This window comes from Rattus norvegicus, chromosome 2, assembly GCF_021556685.1.
Source record: "Rattus norvegicus strain SHRSP/BbbUtx chromosome 2, alternate assembly SHRSP_T2T, whole genome shotgun sequence".
Lineage (NCBI taxonomy): Eukaryota > Metazoa > Chordata > Mammalia > Rodentia > Muridae > Rattus > Rattus norvegicus.
Genome location: NC_141535.1, coordinates 45,558,353 through 45,584,374, shown reverse-complemented (window position 1 = coordinate 45,584,374; position 26,022 = coordinate 45,558,353). Strand labels below are relative to the sequence as shown.

At 45.6% G+C, this 26,022-nt stretch overlaps 2 long non-coding RNA genes across 5 annotated transcripts; one reads left to right on the top strand and one right to left on the bottom strand.

Moving 5' to 3' along the window:
- Positions 1-1,546: 1,546 nt before the first annotated feature.
- Positions 1,547-23,513, bottom strand: LOC147996065 (uncharacterized). 3 transcript variants are annotated; one of them, XR_015673952.1, is made up of 4 exons: positions 22,878-23,354; positions 12,019-12,182; positions 10,919-11,078; positions 8,874-10,306 (listed from the first exon to the last, which is right to left on the bottom strand). It is a non-coding gene; the product is annotated as an uncharacterized LOC147996065 (long non-coding RNA). The 3 variants fall into 3 exon arrangements; XR_015673956.1 differs by lacking the exon at positions 10,919-11,078; XR_015673957.1 differs by lacking the exons at positions 8,874-10,306; positions 10,919-11,078; positions 12,019-12,182 and adding an exon at positions 1,547-2,535 and having other exon boundaries at positions 22,878-23,513.
- On the top strand, positions 13,021-20,776 carry LOC147996066 (uncharacterized). 2 transcript variants are annotated; one of them, XR_015673958.1, is made up of 3 exons: positions 13,021-13,135; positions 18,010-18,066; positions 19,218-20,776. It is a non-coding gene; the product is annotated as an uncharacterized LOC147996066 (long non-coding RNA). The 2 variants fall into 2 exon arrangements; XR_015673959.1 differs by lacking the exon at positions 13,021-13,135 and adding an exon at positions 17,776-17,902.
- Positions 23,514-26,022: the final 2,509 nt, after the last annotated feature.

Sequence of the window (26,022 nt, the reverse complement as noted above, 5' to 3'; positions counted from 1 at the left end):
CTGTTAGAGAGAGGAAATGCGGCAAGCCCCGAAAGGTGCCTAGCATACTCAATGCTCACTACTGCCACAATGCTTCTGCAGAGTATCCGGATACGGCTAAAGGAAACGACTTCAGGACTGCTACTAAGACCCCGGGGTGCCTCATCGTCTGTGCATGTGGGCAGCTGGACCGTCCTCCGTGGCCAGATGTATAGAACGGTCTCTTCTGTGTTGATGACGGGCAGGTTACGTTTACTTGTGTATTCTGCCTCGGATCTCAGTGAGTAGAAGCTGGACTGGCCCCAGCTTATATAAATCTGAGAAAGGGGATTGTGAGGTTTTATTTAGTTTTCTCCCAAGTAGCTTCACGAAGTGAAATACTAGATGGTCACACCTGATTAAGTGTGATTTCATGTTGTGCACCACAGTAAACACTTTGTATGGTTTCGGTTGGATGGTTGGTTTTGGTTTTTTGAGACAAGGTTGTGTAGCCCTGGAACTCATTCTGTACTATAGACCAGGCTGGCCTCTAACTCAAGAGATCCCCCTGTGTCTGCCTCCTGAGTACTGAGATTAAAGGCATGCACCACCACCAGCGCACAAGCCTATCCATAAAAACGCATCCACATAAACTGGTCCTTCGGCCACTGGACATATGCCATGCCATAACAGAAACAAGGAATCTAAGGTTTGGAGAGCTTTGGTAATGCATTCAAAGTGACATGGACAGTAAGTGGCCCAGTTATGATTTGCTCTTATGTCTCGTTGGCCCTACTGACTGCGGATCCTTTGTAACTTAGTTTCCCTAAAAATCTTCCTCTGTGTTGATTTCATCAGCCTTCAGTTATTAAAAATGGGGCTGACTGTGAGCAGTTACTGGGTGTTGTACATCTCAAGTTTACAGAGAGCGTTCTGCTCAAGGCTCGTTGGGTTCCTGAGAAACTAGTGTTAGTTCTGCTTGGCTCCAGCAGGTGGCAGGCTTGTATCAGTCAGCACTCCATGCCTAGGAAGAACAAGGATCAATTTTAACGGCCAACTCCAGAAATCATTGCTCTATACTCTGTTTTTGTCTTGTGCATACGTGCGTGCATCTTTGCGTGCGTGCGTGCGTGTGTGTGTTTCTTTTGCGGGGGGAGGTGGGGAGGTTCCAGGAGCAAAGGGTAGATATGAGGAGACTGGGAAATGAACAGGACTGGAGTGCATGATGCGAAACTCCCAAAGAATTAATCACTTTCGCGCCCATTTTGAAGGACTGGCAGCTGGTCTTGTTCGGTTACCCTCATTCAACGAGCGGTAAATGAAATAAACTGCGTGTGAGTGGACTCTTCACTCTTGAAAACTGTTCTTGGATGTTTTATACACATTCACCACATGAATGTCGAGACGGCACGTGGTTATGGTTATCACCTCTACTAAGTCTATCCATGCTATCTCCATGGATCCCCCAAGGATGAACAGACATCATGCATTTTTGAGTTGCTGTCACCTGGCACCTTGGTGACTGCTCAGCTGACTTTTGCCGAATCCAATACTGAAAACCAGAATAAGACAATATGGGTTTGCCAGGCAGCGTTGGTGTATATCTTTAATCTCAGCACTCAGGAGGCAGAGGCAAGTGGATCTCTGAGTTCAAGGCCAGCCTGGTCTACAGAGAGTGTTTCAAGACAGCCAGGGCCACACAGAGAAACCCTGTCTGGGAAAAACAAAGAACAAAACAGACAAATCCAAATCCCAAAACCAATCAAGGTGAACTCGGACTTGAGCTTATTTGAGAAGCTCTTATAAAGCCATCTCGGTGGGGGGTGCTGGGATCATGACTCGGTGATGGGGTACAGGCTGAGCTTGTGTGAAGCCTTAGCACCCATACCTAGTGTCCCTGAGCCTCCACATCCTCATCAGCAACCCTGCCATGCTTGGCGATGCTGATGTTGGCTTCTGAGCTCACCCTCGAGAATGAAGGCCTTATGAGAGGTCTTGCCTGAGATGGTTATTTCTGACGACTGGGCCAGAGTTGAAGAGCGCCTTAGTGTTTGATAATTACTGATAGAGACTATGATGTAAGATGCCCAGAGCTGGAGTTTAGCTGGATCCCAGGACGTTTTCTTAGTTTTTATTGGAACTTTTTGCTTACAGCTTAACTTCATGCCTTATAACTTCTTACAAGGAATCAGCTTATGATGCGTTTTACATTATGCGATACCCCTACCCCCAGGGGTGTTTTCTTTTTCAGGGCAGCCACCCCATGGTCTGACTTCAACCCACTTTCATTAAGGAGCACTGTTATCTGCCAACTAGTTTCCCTGCATGAAGGGTCTTGTAGGCAGCAGGCAGCGGGCAGCGGGCAGCAGGTTCACTCTCGGAACCTAGGTGACCCACGATTCTCACTGGCCAGCCATGCACGTTCTCACTCTCTCTTTCCCCAGAAGACGGCTCCTTTCTCTTGTCAGGAGCCATGTCTCGTCTCCAGTTCTATGCATGCTCTGTTTGCTAACCCGTGCCATGAGCTTCCTGGCAAGGCAGGTCCCCTGATGTTTGAGGGCAGGATCTGGCTTCACTCTAGAATAAAGTTTTGACAAGTTGTTTAAACTTTGCGTAAGTTTTCATATTCCTTCGGCGAGAACAATAATAGTTTCAACCTCTTAAGGATGCTCTAGGGATTTAAAGGGATAAAGTTTAGGAAATACTTGGTACAGGGGAGGGGACCAAATATGCTCCCGGTACTCAGAAGCTAATGCTCGCATCGGACAGATTATATGGTATTTTTTATTGCTTCTGATTGTGCCTCCTCCTTCTCAGTAGACAGTCAGCTTCCTGTATTCAGAGCCCACACCTAATGACATTCGGTAATCTTTGCACTGCCTTGTATAGTCTATACATGATAGGCACACCAGCATGTTTTTAAGAAACCTATTAACCATTCTCTCCTAGCATTATGAAACAAGGTTCACCTTCAGGACTTAAGGTTTTTTTAATAGCAAACCTACCTAGATGCTGTCTGAGGGTCTCACAGCCATGTACCAAGGAACAATAGAGCTGTTCCCTCAATACTACTCATTAGATAGCATCCCACTCAAAGTGGAGTGTGTTGGTGCTAATAGATATTTATTGAGACAAAGAGTTTATTTTCTAAACCTTGGATATTACTAAACCAGAAATCCACAAGACAAGCAGAGGAATACACATAAGAGAAAACAAATATTGATTTAGAAACCTGAGAAATTTGTACAGTCCTGAGAGTATACTGAGCACGAGTTGATCTCCTGTTCCCCCATCTCACCCAACACCCAGCCCGGGCACACTGTCGTACTTGTGAGCCTCTGTGTGGCAACTTAAAGGGAGGAAGTTTTAATTACATAATGAGAAAGAAGTAAGCTCCTGGTTTCTGGGGGCTTTGTCTATGGCTACTTTGCCTCGTGCCCTTGGGCTGAATATCATGGGTGCAGAAGATCTTCACTGTGGACAGGAAGATAGAGGGGAAGAGGGGAGGAGACCAGGGCAGATACAGTTCCAGAGGACGTGCCCTCAGTGACCTAGTTCCTTTGAGTAAGCCCTACCATCTACCTTCCCCTTGCTCTCAGTAATGCTCCTGGATAATGAGTCAAGGGATTCATCTGACTAGGGCAGAACCCTTATGGTCTAAGGGTCTGGCAACCCCATCTCAGACACACACTGAGGTGTGCCTCTCTACCCAGCTAGGTTTCTCTTGATTAGATCAAGAGAAAAACAACCATCCCAGATGCCGACATGGATAACTGCCTAGAGCCAGAATGCTGTTTCTTCTTCCTTCTTTTTCCCCCCTTTACTTTGCTCTATTCTCAAAAGGGTTACGACTGCTTTCTATTTTTCTGCCAAAGGTGGATGTGGTTGCAGGGATATTCTCTACTCCAAATGAAGACGAGTGTACCTGTGGTCCCCGGGGACTAGCTGAGTTTCTCAAGCCCTTTGCATGTGCACTGGGAAGCCCAGGGGTTAAATGTCACTCCTCTAAGAAAGCAATGTGTCTTTCACCACACCAAACAGCCTAATCCCATCCTTTGTCTGAGCAGTGCCCTGGGGTACCTGGCTGGCCGTGAGAAACAGGAGCAGAAAGCAGTTCTTAAGAAGAGAGCCTGGATTTTGTGGCTGAGAACCGACACCTAAAGAAGCAAGAAGACTCTTGTTCAGCAAAGAGGAGTCAGTCAGGCCATACTGGGAAAGGTGAGTTTGGAGGCCTGTGCTCCCCGCACTTAGGAGAGGCAGAGGCAGGAGAACTGAGATGATCTAGCACCATAAACACCAGGATGAGAGACGCCATGGAAACACCAGACTGGATGAATGGATTGGAAACTGAGTATAGCCATAGATAGAGCATCCTAACACCATATAGCACTCTGTGGCCTCAGACTTCCCTCTGGAGATTCAGTGCCTGGCCCACGCCTGTTTGGTTGCTGTGTTTAGTGTTTTAGCTTCACCGTGAACATCAGAAGAAAGTATGTGCCTTGGGTGACGATGTCACAGAATAGGTGGTGGAAGGAGATAGATCATTTAATCTTTGGAAAATTATACATGTATTCAATGTACTGTAATCATATCCACTCCTCATTACCTCTCTCAAACTCCCTCAGAACACCACCAACCGACCTCCATCCCAGTTTCTTGCCTTCTTTTATTATAAATACTGTAACTAACAACTCCCCAACTTCAGGTAGTGCCTAAGCAGGGGACATAAAGTGGGGCATAGGCCATCTACACCCCACCAAAAGTGACTTTGTCTCTCAACAGCCATCAGCTGTCAGTAATTCCTATGTTAGGAATGGGTCCATTGTGTAAGTCCCTCCCCATCTATGCTGGAACTTTGACTGGCTTGATCTTATACAGGTCTTGTGTAGCCAGCCAGTTAACATGTGCGCAACAACTCTGTTACGTCTGGAATGCAGCATTTCACAGAACACACTGCGCCTCCTCATTCTACAGATCTTACATTCTTCCTGCGTCTTCTCCTGCCATGCCTTCCTCGAGCCTTGGATGGGAGTGAGTAGGAACAGATGAACCATCTACTGCTGAATTCTCACAGTCACCTGATCACAGCACTTCTACAAGATTTGAGTCTTGGCATCAATTGCTCCCCAGGGCAAAAAGAAACTTCTCTGACCTAGCTTGAGAGCAGCACAGATCTATGGGTATAAATATAAACAGTGAGAAGGTAGCTTGACACATGATAATTTCGGGAAGCACCATTAAGACCCTGTCTAGGACCCGAACTAGCTAGATCTCTCTAGTCATAGTCTTTTGATTTGGTTTATAGTGCCAAACATGAAGTCCCTCCAATGAAATAGGCCTCAACTCCAATCAGAACATGATTGGTTACTGCCATAACTGTTATGGCACTACTGTACCAGCGGGCACAACACGCTGGCAGGTTGTTATTGTAGCGTGTGGGTAAGACCACTGATATGTTTTCTCTTTCTGAGCCACCTGTACAACACCCTCCAGTACAATGAATGCTAACTAGCAGAGAGAAAAAATTCCTTATAAGCTTGAGATTGATTTCTTGATGTCATGCAACTAAAGTGTATGGTGTGTTCAACAAAAGAGCTTTTTGCCCCATTGGCCTCACATTTAGTTCTGTTGGCAACCAAGATCAAACAACAGCCTATCTTGTTCTGGATGCCTCCGGGGCCCCTCTGACCAATAACTTGGTGGGCAAAATTCCATGCCCAGCACGGAAATCTTCAGGAAGGACTTAAACAAAGAAGAAAGATGTGGTGTTTGGCAACAAAAGGACAAGAGAGTGAGAAATAAAAATCAAACACACATGTAAAACATTCAAGCATTCTCTTGGCTCATTTTCTGTTCAAGTTATTTCTGTCCACTGCATAGTGACAGTAGAATTGTTTACCACCCCAGAGAAGAAACACAACAACAGCAACAACAAAAACAACAACAGCAACAACAACAGCAACAGCAGCAACAACAACTACAACAACGTCAAGGTGTACACCAGCTAGATCCAGCCCTTCAGGTTACAGACTGAGACTTGGTCATCTAGAGATGCAGTGTACTCCAGCAGCCAGTTGGGGTCAGAGGTGCTTCATCTCAGAGAGCATCCAGGCCTTGCAAACAGCTAGCTCTGTGTCTTTAAGTTCTCAAACCTGCAAATCCTACAGACAGAAAGCCAGTGTAAATTCTCCTGGAGTTCACATTTCCGACCAGTTAGAGCAGATGCTTGGGAAGAAAGAAATGTCTGATCTCATGGACCTTAGCAAGGAGATTAGTTTTGACTTTGAAACATTGAGAGTTTCGTGTTTGCATCCATTTGTTCTCATCTTATCCCACTTACCTCTGTAGGTTATGGATACTGGGACTCGGAACAGTCATGGACACAGGAAAGTCATCTCCTTGGCTTAAGCATGTGAACACCTGGAATTGAGGACTAGCCTAACCTCCTGAATCCTTAGCTCTATGGTACGCACTGCTTCCTTTTTCAGTCTGTGTTAGCCTGGACACGTTGCTTAAGTGATATTGGTGGGTGCAGCTGGTTCATAGATGTTTCTAAGCATCCAGGTCAGAAGAATCTTGTGATAACTAACTAACTAACTAACTAACTAACTAATAACTCTCTCTCTCTCTATATATATATATGTATATGTATATATATATATATATATATATTTCTACAGCCTACGTAAGCGATATCACATGAATAGTTGGACAGGAGCCATTGTTAGGATCATTAATGCCATAAAAATGGGCACATGTGGAAAGTCAGGACCTTTCTTCTGTGTTCACCAGCTTTCCATTACTACAACAAAATACCTAAGGCATTCAAGTTTACAAAGAGGAAAGGTTTGCTTTGACCCGTGGTGTTGGAGGTGCTGGTTGGTTCTATTGCATGTGAACTTGTATAACAAGGCAAGGTAGAAGCACATCATGGTGCTGTGGTAAAGCAAACTGTTGAATGTTAGTGCTAGAAAAAGAAGAGGCAGAGGGCAGGGCTCTAATGTCTCCTTTGAGGGCACGTCCCCAAGGACTGTACGACCTCTTATTGGGCCTCTTAAAACTTTTGTGACCTCCCAGTAATGCCAAGTTGATTTAGTACATAGGTCTTTGGGGGGCATTCCAGATACAAACCATAGTTTTACTCTTGAAAGCTGGCTGCAGAACACCTATGTGCACATTGATGATTACATACGTTAGAATGCATCCGGCCGGGAAAGATTAGTCTCCGAGAACCAAGAGGATCTTCCAGTATAAATTGGTCTAGAAACTACAGTCAAGGATCCCCAAAAAGTGATTTTCCTGTCAAAATTTCCTATAGGATTTTTAACGGTTGGATGATGATGCTAAATGGCCCACAAAGCCATGTGACCTCCTCCTTCCCTTTCTAATCTTAGGCCTTGAGAAAATCTCATACCTCTTTAGAAAGAAGCATTATTGTTTCTACAAAGTGTGGGGTGAAATCGAGGGGGCACCATCAGAAGGAAACAGTGGCTATCTTTCTCTTTTGTGTCACATTGGGAATCATTGAACAATGTGTGTTTGCTCATGTCACATAATTGAACAACTCAAGAATTTAAACCCATAAAATCAGCTTTGCTTGGGGAAGACAGTTTCACAGGCATAGATGAACGTCCCAGCCGGTCCTTCAAAGTTGCTGGGAGACACCGTCAAAGAGTCTGCTGGAGCATGATGTTAAAAGCATTTTACGCACAGGAAACATTTTAATCTACATTTTTATTGTTGTAATTAAGTGATTTGAAAGAGATTATGGTCCTGGAAGTGTGCTAGATGTTTAGGGAAGATGACCACTCACTGGATCTCTCTATGTAGACCAGGCTGTCCTCCAAGTTAGAGATCCTCCTGTATCTACCTCCTGAGTGCTGGGACTAAAGGTCCAAATAGGTCCAAATCAATGGATGATGGGCGGGACAGAGGACCACACATCACATAGGAGGGTATTCACTGAAAGATTTTGATCCATCGAAACTTGGAATCTAGAGCTTTTAACAGGTAGAATTAGGTACAGAAATAAAACACTAATATGTGTATGCATATCCTTGTATCTTCGTATAAATGCATCATATACACACGCAGACACACAAACACATATGCACATATTTAGACAGAGGTAAAGGTCACACAACACTGTGAACATACTAACAGCCAGTAATCTGCATTCTTCTCCTTTTTCCTTTTTCTCCTCCTCTTCCTCTTCCTCCTCCTTCCTCCTCTTCCTTCTCCTCCTCCTCTTGCTCTTCCTCCTTTTTCTTCCTTGACAGGGTATCTGTATGTAGCCCTGTCTGGCAGGGAACTCACTATGTAGACCAGGCTGTCCTTTAACTTAGAGACCCTCCTGCATCTACCTCCTGAGTGCTGGGATTAAAGATGTGTGTGACCATGCCTGTCTGCTGACCTGTGCACTTCAAACTGATCTATGGGACTTGAAGTTAGCTTTTCAAAAAAGGGAGAACTTACAATGAAATCAACTACCAGTGAAGGCCTGAAGAAGCAGAGCAGCTGCGAGGGTTCGTTTTCTAGTGACATTGGCGAGACCAGTGAACCCAGTGATTTGATCTAGTGCTTCCTCAGATGCTGCTCTTATCGGATGTGACGAACACCCACAATTAGTAGACTTTAAATGAAACAGATTTCTCTCCACGGTGTGGTCATCTCAGTAACTGAAGCCCAATAAGCAAGGACTGAAGTTCCCTGAGAAGGAGAAAGTCTACCCCAGGACTGTGGCAACTCTAGTTTTAGGCTGATGATATTCTGGTTTGCGCCGGCTTGCGCATGCGCACGCACACGCCCACCCCAACCCACCCACACAATGTCATGACAATCAGCTTTCATTCCGTATTTGAAACTCTTTGACCCTGCTCTAGTTTTTCCCACAGCATTTCACTTTTCACATACCGTGATTATTTGTTTTGTTTATTTCTCTCTCCCCTCTAGTACGCACACTTCATGACGGCAGGTGTCTTGGAACAAGTTCCCTGGGAACCGAACTCTGAGCTAGGGATTTGTGTGCAGAAGGCTTACGTGGAGCAGGGTTGTTCCTGGGGGTAACAGCCAAGACAGTCACAGCAGCAGGGAATGGCAGAGATGGGGGCTGGACTGTGGTGTAGCTGTGACAGGCGCTCGACCGATGCCTTGATCCTAAGAGTTTAAACAATGCTCCAGGAGACTGCATGAGTTCATTGAAAGAGAGGCCCAGACCCCTGTACCTCTTCATCAATCAGTCCTTGGAGGCTGGCTGTCCCAGTAAGAGACATTTCCCCGAGGGACAGAGTTCCCTTTGGTCAAGTACAACTCCCAGGGAGGACTTAGTTCTGAGTCACCAGCATTCCTTCAGCTGTGGAGAGAGTAGCTTGTCCCAGAGCAGGGGTGAGGGTAGTGTCCCCGAGGCACCAGCCAGTTCTACTCACCTATTAATGGGTTCTTAACTCTATAATATGGTGACGATCATTGAGAAAATGGGCAAAGGAACAAATGGATGAATGGAATCTTTTTAGAAAGGTTGGTAGGCAGGAACAGGATGTAGCAACTGTTGTCAGTGGGCAAACAGAATAACTACTGTGCGGTTAGAAAATGGGCCAACCCTTGAAATAAACTTGAGTCTGTTCAGTATGGTAAGTAAAAGTCAAAACTTGACACGGGGTGTAATAGCAGCTCGGGAGCAAGATTGGCTAGGGTGTATGGCTTATGATATGCTTATGGCTTGCATCACAAGGAGCATTGTCATCTCCTACACCGATGCTGAACACCATGGTTCATTTTCGGAGGCCTGAGCCAGGTCCAGGGTTAAAGAAAGCACCCTGCTAGTGCAAGAGACAACTGGCCTCCTCCCTCAACAGAACCTTTAACAAGCCTCTTTCTCACATCTGTTGACTCAACCCAGACCAGAGAATTCTTTGAAAGACAGCGAGGCTGTAAATCAGCAGGTCCCGTGAAGATGCATTCCAGGGTCCGGGAGGGAAAAAAAGCTGCACACAAAAAGCCCCTCTTCTAAGTTTTCAGGAATGCTGTGAGTGGCCTTGGAGGTCTCGGGGTTAGACTGCAGGGCTGGGAATGGAAAGGATCCAGAAGAGGGGCGCGGTGAGGCAGTAGCAGGAGCAGCCAAGCAGGCCTCTAAGAATGATGAGTTTCCCGGAGCAGAGCCGTGCCTAGTGGATGCGGCGCACTTGGTGAATGGGGTGAGTGACTCTATCTCAGGCTCTGACTCCCTGGCTGTGTGGAAGACGGTTCATGCTGCCCATACTCTCTTTAAGAAGTCTGGTTCGATCACACGTGGACTCTGGGTGTGAGTGAACCTTGAAGCCCTTGGGTTTAAAAGCATTCAAACGGATACCTGTGTCCGGAAATAGAAGTGGGACCAATGGGGAAGAAGGAAGGGGGACGGGATGGGGGAGGGGAGGACAAAAAGAGAAAGTGACGAACCAAGGCATGACACGAGCCTGTATGCAAATGCTTCAGTGCAGCCTATTAAGTTGTACAGTTAACTGTGTTCACCATAAAACATTAGCGGAGATTCTGAAGCTGTGGAAAAGGAGAGAAACAAAAACGTCCTGCACAGCAAAGGAAACTCTCCAGCTCCCAGGCTAATGTCAGCGCTGGTGCTGAGCAGGGCTTGCTAAGTCAGGTGATTCTTACGTGGGTGCCACACCCTTTGGGATTTTCAGGGGGTATTGGAACACTTCTGTGCCTGCGGAGCCTCAGAATACGTATCTTCCAGAGCTTTCCAAAACACACAGCTCTCCCAATGGGGTGGGCTGAAGGAGAAGAGGAGAAGGCAGAGGCTTACATGTCCCTGGGGCAGAGCATCCCTTGAGGCCCTCAGGAAGCATAACGAGGTGGGTTCCAATCAGTTGCTCGCCCACCTACATCAGTGGTTTGATGTGGTACAAGGAATGCCAGGATCTCACTCAGAAGGTGAGAGTCAAAATTCTAGCCTTCATAATACCTGCAAGATCTGTAAACGAAGTTGGATGGGTCCCACCTACACTCCAGGTACGACGGACAAGTAGATTTGTACCAGAGCAGCACTCCTTCCCCTCTCTCCATCAGTCTCTTCCTCTTCTCTTCCTTTACCACTTCCCTTCTGTGTATGTCAGCCCAGCTAGCTGGAAGAGAACCCAAGCAAAGCCTATAGCCCAGTGGTCTGACACCCATAGAGGACCAGGGTTGCTGGCAGACATGTAGGCTGTATTCAAACCTCCTCGTCCCAGAGCAATGGCCGCTTGCCACTGACCAGTATCACCATGGACAAATACTATTTATTCAACTAGGATGCCAAGCATTTTCAATTCCTGACTCATCTCGGGAAGAAGAATTCTGAAAAATGGGGCAGGGGGGTGAGTGGGGAATGAACGGGAATAAACCCAGAGAAGGCAAGAAGGTCATTGTTGTGTGGAATTGTGTTTTAAACTGAACCAGGCATTCCAGCTCACATATGGTCTCTGGGTCTCTGCAGTGCAGTCACCTCAGGAAAAGAGCTTCAAAACCTGTCATCTCGGGGTTGGGGATTTAGCTCAGTGGTAGAGCGCTTGCTGCCCTGGGTTCGGTCCCCAGCTCCGAAAAAAAGAAAAAAGGAAAAGAAAAACCTGTCATCTCTAGGGACCATCAAACCTGAAGCATGTCTAAAATCCGTGTCTTCATTAAACCCAGCGATATTATGGTCAGACTTTGGGTTAAATTTGGGTGGTTGTGTTTAGATCGGCTGGAATTTAGACCTACATGACAACCAGGAACAAGAACTGGATCCCCTCTTTCTCCTCTTTACCCCATGTCTCCACACTAGGCTCCAACAGCTTGGCCGGAGCTTCACAGAAGCATTTCTTTTTGGCCTGCTGAGGCCTTCTCTGCTTCTTGTGAGCTGAGTCTGACTAAGGAGATCCTGACTCAGCCTGGGAATCAAGAGGTTGTGTCTCATGTTGTGACATTCCTGCTGTCCCTGCACAGATTTATGTTATCTTCTCCTCCCAGTCCTCTTTCCCCAACCACACACAGGGCCTTTTGTGCTTCTTATACCCTCTGCCATGGTAGCAAGGCCCTCTGTCTCACCTTCTGTCTTCCTTCCTTCCCCACATTCTTGCTTCTTCTTCTGAGTCTCTCACTTAGGCTATACCATAAGGGTTTCCTCCCCTGTGGTGCCATAAGAAACTCTTGATAGCAGCTTATCTTGTAGTGATGCAGACTCAACCAGGGAAGTGGACAGGGCCATAGTCCTGAAAATCGAGGAAGTCTGAGTGAAAGGGAGTTAACTGAAGCCAGTGTCACTAATTAGTGGTAACTCAACTGTGGGATAGCAAATTCATAGGCAACGTGTGCTTAACCTTTCAAGCATTCTTCTGAGAGATTTCTCCCATCTAATGGATGAGTTAACTGAAGCTCAGAGAAGACAAGCGGCTAAGCTTGAGGTCCTGTTGGCACCTGACAGCACTGGGTCCTGGGTCTGTTGACTCTGGGTCCCACTCTCCTCTGCATTCTGGCCTCTGGCCTCTCTCCTCTGCCCACTGAGGACTCTATTGCCATCTTCACACTTATCCTTAGCTAAGCCAACTCCATCTTGGTTCTAAGCAAACTCTGATGTGCTGGTCCATACATTTTGGTTGAAGAAACTTGATTGAAGTGTCAGGATAATTTATGGTGCTGATGGGACTCAGGTGCTGACAACGTGACTTGAGTTGAAAGATGCTATGCTTTATACATGCTTTGGGTTGGGAGGGAATTGCAGGCACAAGGGAACAGTTCAAGGTTGCTGGTCCTGAATATTCAGGCAAGATGAGAGGAGGACCTGGACGATGATTTCAGTGAAAGGAGAGACTCAGGTAGGAGAGTTCTTGTTTTAGGATTGGGAAAATATTAAATTTCTTTAGCTTGTCCTTTTTTAAATAAAGAAATCCTGCACGTGATTAATTACCTATAAAATATTTATAAAACAGAAACACATAAAACAAGAGCAGATAGTTAGACTTACGGGGACTTGGCCCTGCCTTACTCTCCATGACTCATTATTTACTAAGTCAGTGTTCACACTGCTGCCCTAACAACCAAGATTCCTCCATATGCTTTCTGTTTAGCGGTCTGGCAGTTCATCTTCAATTAAGATGGATTCTCTGTGAGAATTATCATTGACTCAGGTTTCTTCACCTCTAGATCCTTGCTGTCCCTACCTATGGTAGGTACCAGAAAATAAATGTGCTTGTTTCTCTTTCTCTCTCTCTCTCTCTCTCTCTCTCTCTCTCTCTCTCTCTCTCTCTGTATAGTTGTTTTGTTAGTATGAATGTGTGTGCACCAACTGTGTGCATGGATACCTGTAAAGCTCAGGACAGGGCATTAGATCTCCTGGAACTGGAGTTAGACTCATTAGTGAGCCATCACATGGTTGCTAGGAATTGAACCTGGGGTCTCTGGAAGAGTAGCCAGTGCTCTTAACTTTTAAGTCATTTCCCCAGCCACATATTACCTTAAACAAATGAAGGAATGAATCAATGAATGAATGAATCAATGAAAGTTAGGAAGAGAATCACAGAAGTGCAGGCTCATGGGAGTCATGGGAGTTTGGAGCAGGTCACCCATGCAGACGACAACAGAGGGCGGCTGAGATTCTGGGATTATTATATGTAAGAGTGTGACAGATGGGAATCACTCGTGGTTAAAGACATGGAAGCTAGATCTCAGGAAATTAAGGAAAGGGTAAGGAGGAAGGGGGAATGAGGTTGTATTTTTGAAAAGCTTGGTGGAGAAAGAAAGAGAAAGATTTACAAGAGCTGGGGAACATGGGGTCAAAGGCAGATGTTTCAGGGCAGAGGAGTCTGCAGTGACTCCCAGCCCTCTAGGTGGCTTGAGAGAAAAGTCTAGATTGTAGCAAAGGAAGGTGGGAAGAAGGGGCTGTGGTTGACGCACAGACTGATTCTGAGAAAGAACAGAAGATCTACCTTAGCCTTGAACGTTGGTAAAGGCCGAAGGGATGAGTAGCCATGTGACTGTATTTGCGGTGAAGCGAGCAGGAAGTGGGGGTCCTTCCGGATGCTCTGAGTTTCTTTATGCATTAGGAGGCTGTGGTGGTTTGATGGAGAATGTCCCCCATAGTCTCGGGTGTTTGAACACTTGTTTGCAGTTGGTGGTGCTGTTAGGTAAGTTTAGGAGGTGTGGCCTTGCTGGAGGAAGGGTTACCGGGTGTAGGCTTTGGGATTTAAGTGACACATATCATTCCTAGTACTCAGCTTCCTGCTTGTGGTTCAAGGTATGAGCTCTCAGCTGCAGGTACAGCCACCATGCCTTGACGCTGCTATTACAAACTCTAACCCTCTAGAACCATGAGCCCAAATAATTATTTTTCTGTAAGGTGCCTTGGTCATAGTGTTTTATCACAGCACTAAAAATCAAGAGACTAAGATAGAGGCCAAAGGACAAAAGCTGGCACTAGGAAAGAATGAAGTAGGACATTGTCTTAGGGTGTCATTACTATGAAGAGACATCAATATCATGGCAACTCTAATAAAGGACAACATTTAATTGGGGCTGGCTTACAGTTTCAGAGGTTTCATCAACTATCATCGTTGTGGGAAGTATGGCAGCATCCAGGCAGATACGGTGCGGGAGGAGCCAAGACTTCTACATCTTGATCCCCAGGCAGCAGAAGACTGTTTCACACTGGGCAGAACTTGAGCATAGGAGACCTCAAAGTCTGTCCCCACAGTGACATACTTCCTCCAACAAGGCCACACCTCCTAGTCATGTCACTCTGTATGGGTCAAGCATTTAAACACTTGAGTCTATGGGGGTCATACCTATTCAAGTCACCACATTCCACTCCCTGGTTCCCATAGGCTTGTAGCCAATGCAAAATGCGTTTAGTTCAACTTCCAAAGTCCCCATTGTTTACCACAGTCCCAACAACGTTTAAAAGTCCAAAGTTCAAAGTCTCTTCTGAGATTCATGCAACCACTCAACTGTAATCCTCTATAAAATCAAAGTCAAAGGGCGGATCACATCCTCCCAACATATTATGACACAGGGTATACTTTACCATTCCAAAGCTCTGGGGATGAAGCATAGTGAAGACATATTGAGCCAAAGCAAGACTGAAAACCAGCTGGAAAAACTGCAAACGCTGCCTCTCTTCCATGCCTGATGTTAAAATGTTCTTCAGATCTCCAGCTCCTTTTAGGGTTGACTGCAACAGACTTCTTTCTTTGGGGTTGGTTCCACTTCTTGTTATCAGCTTTTCTCAGCAGGTATCCCATGGCCCTAGCATCTCTTACCTCTTGGAGTCTCCAAGGCAATCCAGGCTTCACTTCACAGCTTCTCACAGTGACCTTCTAGGCCTCTATGCAATGACGCTACTGCCTCACACCTGGCCCCAGCAGCTCTCTGTAGTCACTGAGGAGGGTTCAATAACTCTTTCTTCTATTCCTTGACTCCAAAGCCAGAACCACATGGCTGAAGCTGCCAAGTTCTTTTGCTTGCTGTGGCTGGAACATGGCTCCCTTGTTCAATTACATCATCACCAGCTTTCTGTTTTCCATAGTTTCCTGTACTACCAAACCTTGGCTGTTTTGGAATTTTTGCAGACCAGGCTGGCCTTGAACTCAGAGATCTGCATGCCTCTGTCTCCTGAGTGCTTGGATTATAGGAAAGCACCCCAAAACCTGGACCTAAGCTTTTGCAAAATTCCTTTTACAATATGAAAGCTTAGCTGGGTGGGATCTTGCCCTGAGGTTACCACTTCTGTAATTCCACTTAATATCCTTGAACACAGAATTTAGCTCCATTCCACTTCCTGGTGCCCCTTTAATCCTTGAGCCATACATTGTGTATTTTTCCTTTCTAAGTTTGCTCCATTTCATCAAAACACTCTTCATGAGAGTAAACTATGAAAAAGAGTTTTGTTCTTGTGAAGATATTGCGGTTGTAGGAAGAAATTCTGGCCTCAAAGTTAATTAATTTAATATAAAGTAGGAGGGCCAGGATGTAGCTCAGTAGTTGAGAGCTTGTCTCATGTACCTGAAGCCCTAATTCTGAGCTCTAGCACCATCAAATAAACACAAACTGGCTCTGTATCTGGCACTTGCTAGTCTTATCATTGGATAGGTTGGCCACTCTGGCTGCCATTGTCTCAGCTAAAACATTGGGAAACTTTTGGTGTCTAAAGTTAATTCTGATTCCAAAACCATAGCATTTTATGGTTCGTTAGAGACACTGTGCTTGGTAAAGTCCAGAAACAGAGGCTGACAGGAACCAACCTGAGGAGGGATGATGAGTCTTGGTGACTGGAAGGGGATGTTATGAATGACTAAGCTTCAAAACTAGGCCTCCCTTAGCATCTGAACTCTGGCTTCCAAGGTGTGTTCTAAGACCCCATCTCTCCAACTATCCCCTTTTGTCTGTGGCTTCATCTCCACAGAGTGAGAGCTGTCCCAACTGAGCCAGGCTTAAGAATAGTCTTCTTTTGACATTCCCTTCCCTTCCACATTTTCATGAGTCTGCTTCTCTGATGACACCATATTCCTTGAAAGAGGAGGCATATATGTTCATGTTCCAGATCAATCCTTCTGTACCCCCTCTTCTTAATCACTGTGCTTAAGTTTGAACCCTCATGATGCAATTCTTGCTCTGGAGGACCAACGGGGACCCTTCAATGCTCCATCTCCTCTGGTAGTCTTGACGTGGGGATTCGGCACTTGAATGTGGACATACTTTAGAGGCACTCTCTTGAGGTTCTCTGCTTACTCAGTAAGTCCTTCTTAGACTCTTGAACATGTGTGCAGTGGACCCCGAGACTCTTCTCTTAGCTTCTTCCCCCCCTTTTTTTGCTCAGTTGCATCGTGTCAATCATTACTTCCTTGCAAGAGATTTAGTTTTGTATCTTCATTTCTGACTTTTATCTCTTATTTCAGTGTAACTTTCCAGTACTTGGCGGACTTCCCTGACAGCACACCAAGTTCAGTACTGACAAATTTGTCCCACTCTGGTCTGTAATTCTGCCCACTGAACCACCATTCTCCACATCACCAGGAATGTTTCTTCTTTCTCAAATTTAGAGACTTTGGAAACTTGAACAAGACTCTATGACAGATTGATATCTCTTAGTGGCTATCTTAGTCATTGTTCAATGGCTGTGAAGAGACACCATGACCAAGGGAACTCTTATAAAAGATAGAATTTAATTGGGGGCTTGCTTATGGTTTCAGAGGGTTAGTCCATTATCATCACAACAAAGAGCATGGTGGCATGCAGGCAGTCATGGTGCTGGGGAAATACTAGAGAGCTACATCCTGATCTGTAGGCAGCAGGAAGAGGGAGGGAAGAAGGGAGGGGCAGAAGGAGGGAGGGAAAAAAGAGATGAGGGAAGGCTGGGCCCAACAATGACACATTTATTCCACAAGGCCACACCACACACCTCTTAATTCTTCTAAACAGGTCATCAGCTGGAGACTAAACATGCAAATATATGAGCCTTTGAGGGACATTCTCATTCAAACCACCACAAAGGATATTAGTAGCTGTGACATTGACATCTGAGTCACATCTAAGTAACCATTGGAAGGTTCCTTATCCTCTCTATGCCTAAGCCCTATGTCTATACCATAAAGAAATGCTTTAACAGTTTACTGCCAGCATTCGTTAGATGGCTCCTAACAGGGCTCCTACTATTTACAGAATTAATATAATTAAAGATTCTGCTCATATTTGTTCAGACTACGTATCACAGAGATAAAGTGACCAAGTAATAGAAGTGACAGAATTGGACCTGGAAATCAGCTGACGTCAGGTTGTGATGCTTACCACTTTAAGGCAGTATATCCATAAGCTAAGAAAATGGAAATCTCAAAGAGCTAAAGCCACAGCAATGACAAAGAGCAAGCAAACAAACAAGTCTTGATAGGAGCTTATTTTTAAATTGTGCTGTTAGGGGGCGGGATCATCTCCCTAACTCGAGGTAAAGTCAACTGTTTATGCTAATCAGGCCAAATGGGACATGGAAAATGAGAGGTAATGTAATCTCCAGATGGCGGTTCATTCAGTTTCCGTTTCTTTCTTTGTTAGGATATGTACTCCATGTGGGAACAGCCTGCAGGACATGTGGCACTGACTTCCAGGAAGGTAAGCCGAGCTGAGGCAGGCCATTTCACAGAAGGTTTGCAAGGAGAAATAGATAACCGTCTAGAGAGGACATTGCAATATTTAAAACAGTCAAATGAGAGTTCGCACTTGCGATGAACGTCTGAAAGGGCCCCAGCTGGCAGTGGGGGAGGGGCACTGTCCCCTTCTTCCGAATGTTCTGTGTTTACTTATCTTGTTAACTTCTTAACTTCATTAACCCGATGGGAAGTGGTTTCAGTCTCATAGCTAATGTGAGTTGTTCCGAATTGTGTCTGCTGCTTTCTATCAAACCCTGCCCGATTGCAGGGGCATCTGTTATTGGAATGTCTTTCAAAAACAACAGTGGAGCCTGGACGTCTGGAAGGTTTACAATAAAACCTTCTATTTGGAGCCCACATTTGTGGAGGGATGCTTGCGTTTATTTTGCTTTATTTTTTAAATCTTTCCAGGCTTTTTAGAAAGCTGTCATGGGTGATCATGTTTCTTCAGCTGAACGTCATTGATTATATCTGGCTCAGAGACGGCTGGGGAAGGAGATGCTACACGTACACGGGAGGGAGGATGCAAATAGCATTTTTGGGTGATCTGGGGAATGGTGGGACAGCAAGTAAGTTGAATTTTAAAGGAGACACTTTCCTTTGGCCTGCCATCCATTTTTGTTGGTCTTTGTATTGGAAGGACTTAAGCTAAATTGGTCATCTAGAAAATAGCTGATGTTTTTTGGATACCACTAAGACACAACAGCCCCTGGCGTCTGGAGTTAACTGTGGGGAAGACTTCACGTCCTCTTAGATACAACCCCAGTGCTAAAAGGAGCTTGGTTCACAGAGCACCTGTAACCTCAGTGTCTGAATCAAGAAGATCAAGACTTCAAGGCCATTCTGGGGATAGTGAAGGCATATCTCAAACTAAAACCAAGCACAAAATAACAAAGAAATAGAAAGGGCAGGACAACCAGAAGAAAGGGTGGCTTGACTCAGATTTGGCCAGACACGTGAATATTGGTCCATGGGCATAAAAAAAATAAATGCAAAGATTTTTGATCTGCCCCAGGGGATCAAGTTCATCAGAGGTTTACAGAAACCGAACAAACGGTTCTGAGTTCCAAAGTTGATGATAAATTGATGGACATGCTTGTTTCTTCATGCCAGGCTTCAGAGCTACGCGATCCTCCTGACTTATGACCTGTTTCCATCAGATGCCAAGCAGTGAAGCCTCTGGGACAGACTTACACAAACGATTTAAAGGGCCAAGGAATCACTCTGAAGGTTATGGGCTCCTGATTGGGGTTCCCAATTGCTAACCCAGTACACCTAAAGGGAGAGACTTCTAATTAGGACATGTTGGCTGACTACTATATTCCACCCTGGAGTTAGCTCAGAAACAGGCTGAACTGTGTTCACAGCCAAGCCCATTGGCATTTTCCTCCCAGTCTCCCAAGCTAGATACCTTAGGGTTGTGCTTCTCATTGCCAAGGGCCTTGCGCGTCTACAGTTCTGACAAGCAGGGGTAGTCATCGCTCAGATTCTGCTTGTCCTCTTATCTCCAAACGCACTGGCTCTGGTTCAGTCTTTATCAGGAGCTCCCCTGGGATGCCGTCACAACCTTCCCAAGGCTCTTTGTAACCTCTTTTCTGCTGGTCAGTGGTTCTCAACCTTCCTACTGTGGGTGACCCTTCAACACAGTTCCTTAGGTTGTGGTGACCCCCCCCCACCATAAATTTATTTTTTGCTGCTAATTCATAACTGTAATTTTGCTACTGCTGGGAATTGTAATGTAAACATCATTCTTTTTCAATGCTCTCAGGCAACCCCTGTGAAAAGGTTGTTCATCCTCAAAGGGGTTGTGCCCATAGGATGGGAACCACTCTTCTAGTTCCTCTCTGATAGAAGAGTTTCCTAAAAATAAGTGTGACCTTGTCACTCCCTTGTATGAAAGCTTCTAAGGATTCCCCATGGTCTCCTTAGCTGATTTTTTTATGTATATATAGTGCCAAGTATTGAATCCAATACTTGCTAGGTAAATATTTTACCACTGACTGACACCCCAGTCTTTCCTTAGCCAAACTTAAGACATTGTTTTACATAGGGTGCCCTATACTCCAACCTTCAGTAAGTATGTGCAGTTTCCAGTATCCCCTGACCTTCTTTTCTCTGGCCATTCATTGGTGAATAAGCTCTCTTGTTTGGCTACCTGGCATGTACCCGTCCATCACTCCTTGTATTGAGTCCTTTTTCATGCCCTTCTCTCTTCAGTTCAGATCTTTGCATTTGGGAATAATTTTCTGTGCACATTGCATTGTGGGACAGTAGCTAATTGTGTTGTGTTAGCTCAGGGCTGTCGGAAACAATACAATGTGTACTGGCTGGTTTCATGTGTCAACTTGACACGAGCTGGAGTTGTCACAGAAAAAGGAGCCTCAGTTGTGGAAATGCCTTCAGGAGACGCAGCTGTAAGGCATTTTCTCATCTAGTGATCAAGAGGGGGAGGACCCAGTCCATTGTGGGTGGTGCCATCTCTGGGCTGGTAGTCTTGGGTTCTATAAGAGAGCAAGCTAAGCAAGCCAGGGGAAGCAAGCCAGTAAGTAACATCCCTCCACGCCTTCTGCATCAGCTCCTGTTTCCTAACCTGTTTGAGTTCCAGTCCTGACTTCCTTTGGTGATGAACAGCAATGCGGAAGTGTAAGCTGAATAAATCCTTTCCTCCCCAACTTGCTTCTTGGTCACGATGTTTGTGTAGGAATAGAAACCCTGACCAAGACACAGGGTATTTAGTGAAATTTGATTTTCTAAGAACTCATGTATATTTTTTTTATTATATGAAGATCTCATACAATATTTGAAGCTTATACTTTCTAAAAAGAATCACTCACCTAATTTTTCATCCTGATTTCTGCCTGCTAAACCTGCTTGCGAGCTTGGCTATGCTGAAGCTCAGACGTTGACATGTCGGTTACACGTCACTGGAAAAGACTCAGAGACTCTTCTTAAAAACACCCCAGAGAGCAACTTGGCTTCAGGACTAACATCAGGTTCCTGCTGAGTTCATGTTTCTTGACAGAGAGAAGGATGAATTCTGCTGCTTAAACAATCTCACTTGGGAAAATTTTAAAAAATAAGAAAGCTGAAAACAGGACACAGAAATCCCATCCCTGATGGCTGGCTAGGGATGTTTTGGAAGTCAAGAACTCTTCAAAGGTAAGGATCAGAGGAAGTGAGAGCAGAGTGGAGCTGAAAGTGAGATGTAGCAGACAGACACAAGGACAACAGAATGAACAAAAATGAACTACTGTGCACATCTGCCATTGTACCCTATAGTTATACCCATTAAATCGTCCTGGGATCCTATAGAGCAAGTGACCATTGCCATGAGCTGGACAATTTCACTTCCCATTTTAGGACCATGTTAGTTCCACTATTCTACCCCCTTCCCAAGGATGTACTGTGAAGGCATCCATCGGAGGGTCCACCTCTAACTTCAAGATTTCTGCACAGGATTTGGGCTCCATCCCCTTGCTTCCTAGGAAGCTTGCTTTTACCTCTCAGGGACTCTTCGATTTCTACTTTTGTCTCAGTCTTGGGATCATAAAACTGCCTTGACTGAAAGTTTGTTTCAAAAGCTTATGACTCTGGCACAGAAAGAGATGTTTGAAGAGGGGGAAGGGAATAAGACGGGCATGATTCTGTATGGGATGAGATGTTTGGTAAGGCGGCCCTCCCCCATTTCCTTCAGTGGAGCACATGGCGGGAGACTATTCAATAAGCCAACAACTTGGGTAACAGCCCTTAAATTGACATTGTTCGGGGATGAATGGATCCAATTGGCTTTAAACGTTTTGTTCCCCCACATAATTCCTATTTTAGGCAGATTGGTTACTATAGAGACTAGAGCTGCCTTCATTCTGGATGGTCAAGAGACGACAAGCTCGCTAACGGCTAGAGCAAAGGTCTAAGGTCCAAGGTCCTGGTCTCAGCCCAACCCAGAGTCACTGTGAACCTGTTCACAGTGCACCTCAATGCTACAGTTCTGTCGCCAGCTAGGAATGAAAATAAGTATGCATGCTGGAACCTTGTTTTGTTATTGGTGCCTCGTGAGAAGGAAGGGCTAGGGATGAAGGGAGAGTGATTTGAACACAAAGTCAGTGGAAAAAAAAGTGAATCAGAAGGCCGTGCATGGCCTGCTGAGAAACCAGTTGGCAAAGGCTAGTGAGCACGTACAGTGTTGCCTCTGGGGCTGAGGCTTGAGCAATCCTGGTGTGGAACGTTTTCTTTTGAACATGTGTGTATGCATGCATGTATATCAAACCTCGAGTTCCCGAAGTTAATAGAGAAAGGCTGCAAATAACAAATGATTCATTTGAAAGTGGTCTGTCCCTATCCTCCAGAAGAATTTATTTTATCTACTAGTAGCTCTTTTCATATTTTTTTATATTAAGCTCTTTTTAAAAATAAGCGTATTCATTGGACAAAGTAATGGGTTTCATGCATGGAATATGCATTAGTCATATTCACCCTTTCTCTTGCCCTTTCACCCTCCCCTCCCCCCTTTCCTGTTCACCTCCTAATAGTCCAGTGACTCCTAAATGCCATCCAGCACCTAATGCACATTCAATTTCCATAGATTTTTCTAAGGCACACCCCTTTTAATAGTTGGTCTGTCCAATTAGGATTCAGTAATATCTCACCTATGGCTTGCTATGCCTGTAAGTTGTTTTAAATCAATAATACATTCCTTTTCTTCGGCTTGTCATTCTATTTAGGAAAAAATATTAAAGATTTCAAGAAAAGCCTCATGCAGCAAACGTCATTTACCTTTGCATTTCACCCAGTCGCTTCGTGCGTGAGTGCTGGGGACGGTGTATCATCAGAATCACCACCTTCAGCACCGTCCGCAGCAGCCTTGTGCTGAGCCACAGAGCCTTTACGAGTGTGTTGCAGACATTGTAAATCTGACCACTTCAGTGAGCAGCTCCTGAGATGGAGGATATTTAATTACAAAGTCCGCATTGGATGTTCGTCTTGATCTTTGTCCTCAGGGGAGAAGCATCTGTCGTCATCGTTTGTATCCCCGGGAGCAGTAAGCCTACAGCTTACTTTCAGGAGCTTCTGCATGGTCTTAATGATGTACCAGGAGCATTTAGTCTCATCTGTAGGCATGGTTACCGACCGCTGAGATGCTTTCCTGTTGCAGAGAGCAGCAGTGTTTTCCAGTCCACAGTTGCGGAAGAAGGAGTTGTGGTCCATGTGTTGCCATCACTCCTTCTCGAGTAACCAGCTTCTACCTGGAACAGGAGAGCCTCCCAGATCATGAGACAGGAGGCACCTGGGTCCCGTGAGGATTTGCCAGCAGGACCGTCTGTTTCTGTATCTGCTCTCTGGCCTCACGCATGCCCACCTAGCCAAGGCAGCTGGCCCGTGTTGGTCCCTGACATCTACTTATGGTTGTGTACTTAAGCCAGGTAGGAGCTTGCTTTTAGCCAGTTAGCCAATTAAGGGAGCTGGGAGGAGCATACATGGAGGAGGCCAAAGACCTATCCCAGCAATGTCAATATCTAAGCCCCACTCTCTTAGGGGCTTTTGTGAGCATGCCAAGGGCCTCTTTCTCTCCTTTGCTGTGAGTATGGCTGCCTCTCCCCACATCAAGAAGTCTGTCTGGACCAACTTCAAGTAGTCCAGATGCTGTCCTGTGCCCAGCTCCTGCAGGTTCATTAGTTCTGGTCCATAGAGATGTACCTCAGCTGAAGGCCATTTAGTTGAAGATACAGAGACAGCAGAGAAAGGAAAATGCTTTAAAAACAAAACAAAACTAGTGAATGGGGTGGAGTCACTGAATGCCCACCACCCCTCTTTCCCATGTGCTCTGTCTCAGGAGTCATTTTGTTTTAGACTCTGACAAACAACCAGGCAGGAAGGGCTAAGCTCCCCTAAAGGAAAGCTGACAAGCAGTCACAGGATGTGCATGTGCGTGTGCAGTCTGTGTTTTCAGGTGTTTTATAGAGGAAATGGAAGAGAACCACAAGTGTACGACAGTGGTACCCCTCATGATGTGGTATGACATGTGCTTCGTCAGCATGAAGACCCTGGCTGTCACACCAGATCATCCTGTTTAAATCCCCACCCTAGACTAAAGTCAAGGTTACCAGCACTTTTTAAAGATTGACAGGGGTTGATCATTGTTGTTGAGACAGTGTTTTGCTATGTAGCCCAGGTTGGCCTTATCAACCACCCCAGTGCTGGGCTTACAGGTATATGCCACTGTGGTTATCTTAGCAAGAGCTCTAGATCTCAGAAAGGTCGAGGGGCTTTCCACAGCTCTGCAAATGCCAAGTGATGACCCAGTTTTGAACTCGGTTCTCTACAACTTAAAAAGCAATCCTCCTGCATCTAGTCCCCGCTGCTTCCTTTGGAGCACTAGACTACCTATTTGATGTCCAGCATGAATTTCCTTTCCCTTCTGTGCTGGGTTCCTCCACCTTCCACCTTCAGTCTCATTCTAAGGAGGCTCCTTCAGGGTGTTGAGCAGTCACAGAAATGCAGTGCAGACACATACCTGCTCTCACAAGTCCACGTAACAGGATGGCAGAAGAGAAAGGGGCGGCAGCATGGGATGTCTGCCACGCCTGTGCCTAGCATCAAATTACCCGTTTTGAAAGCTGAGTCTGCTGAATGGCATTAGTTACTGATAGATCGAAGGTGACACCCCCACCCCCAGCTTCAGAAGTTGGAATAAAACAGGAGGGGATGTGAGAAGGATGTTGCCAAGTACTTGGGACCAGCAGAAAGGTCAGGGCTGCCTTGGTCCCCAGCCTGCCGCAGTGACTCATAGACCAGCACAGCTCCAATTCTGAGCTTACATGTGGGAGATGAAAGTCTGAAGCTGGGCCAGAAGTCTGGCCCGGTCACAGACTGAACTACTCAGTAGGCTGAGAGGGAAGCTTGGAGCCTGGGAAGTCTGTTTAGATGGATTTTATCACCAATTAGGGAAGGGATTTCTCGGCTCGCCTCATTCATCTTGGGCCCGGGTCATTCACCTTTAATCTCTATAACTAAAGAATTAAACACACCACATCTTGGCTCCTTGGAGAATGTTTGGCCCTCTTCTTTCCTCCAAGAGTTTTGTCTATATACATGACTGCTCAGGACCCTCAGATAATTGGAAGTCTGTAGCAGGAGCTCCCCCACTTTACATGCCTTCTGCAAGGGCAGTGTGGGGCACACCAGAAAAGAGGGTCTGGAGGCAACACTGTGTGATTTGTTCCTAGAGCTTACATTTACAAGCTGTGCAATGTTGGTCACATTTCCCTGCCTCTCTAAGCCTCAGAAGCCTCATCTACAAAAGTACACAGTTTGGGTTTGGTGATTTAGGACCGAATGCCTCTATCCACTCTGCAGATACTGAGGTTAGCATCCTTCTCCCCTCTGCCTGCCCACACTCTGCTGTGGAGAGTCGAGCATCCCTGATATTTAGATAACCATCCCACCTTGACCATTGTATTTACAGGGAAATTGCCAAGGAACAGGAAATGCTAATCCTATCCAAACTCTTGCTGCAGCTCAGCATATACAGGGGCGCACAGACTGGAGAAGCCCAGCCACACTAGCGGAGTCTGAGGGATGGTTCTGCCTGGCAGAACCAAGGGCATAAATGAAAAGAATGGCGTCTGTTTCTCTTGTGGATTCAGTGTTGGCCCCCCTCTCCAGGATCTGAAAGTTTAATTGCTGGAGGCAACTCCAAAGGATTCAGTCACTGGAAGCAGAAACAAATTAGCACAAGAGCTGGCCCAAACGCTCCCCACCAGAGTTCTGTAATTGCCTGAGTTGGATTCAAATCAGACAAGATACCCAAGGAGATAGCGGAAGGCCTTTGATAACCAGAGTAGGAGGAAAATTACTGGGCAATTAAAGAAAGCAAATACAGTGTTGTTGTTTTTACTGTAGGCCTCCAGTGAATTTTTTG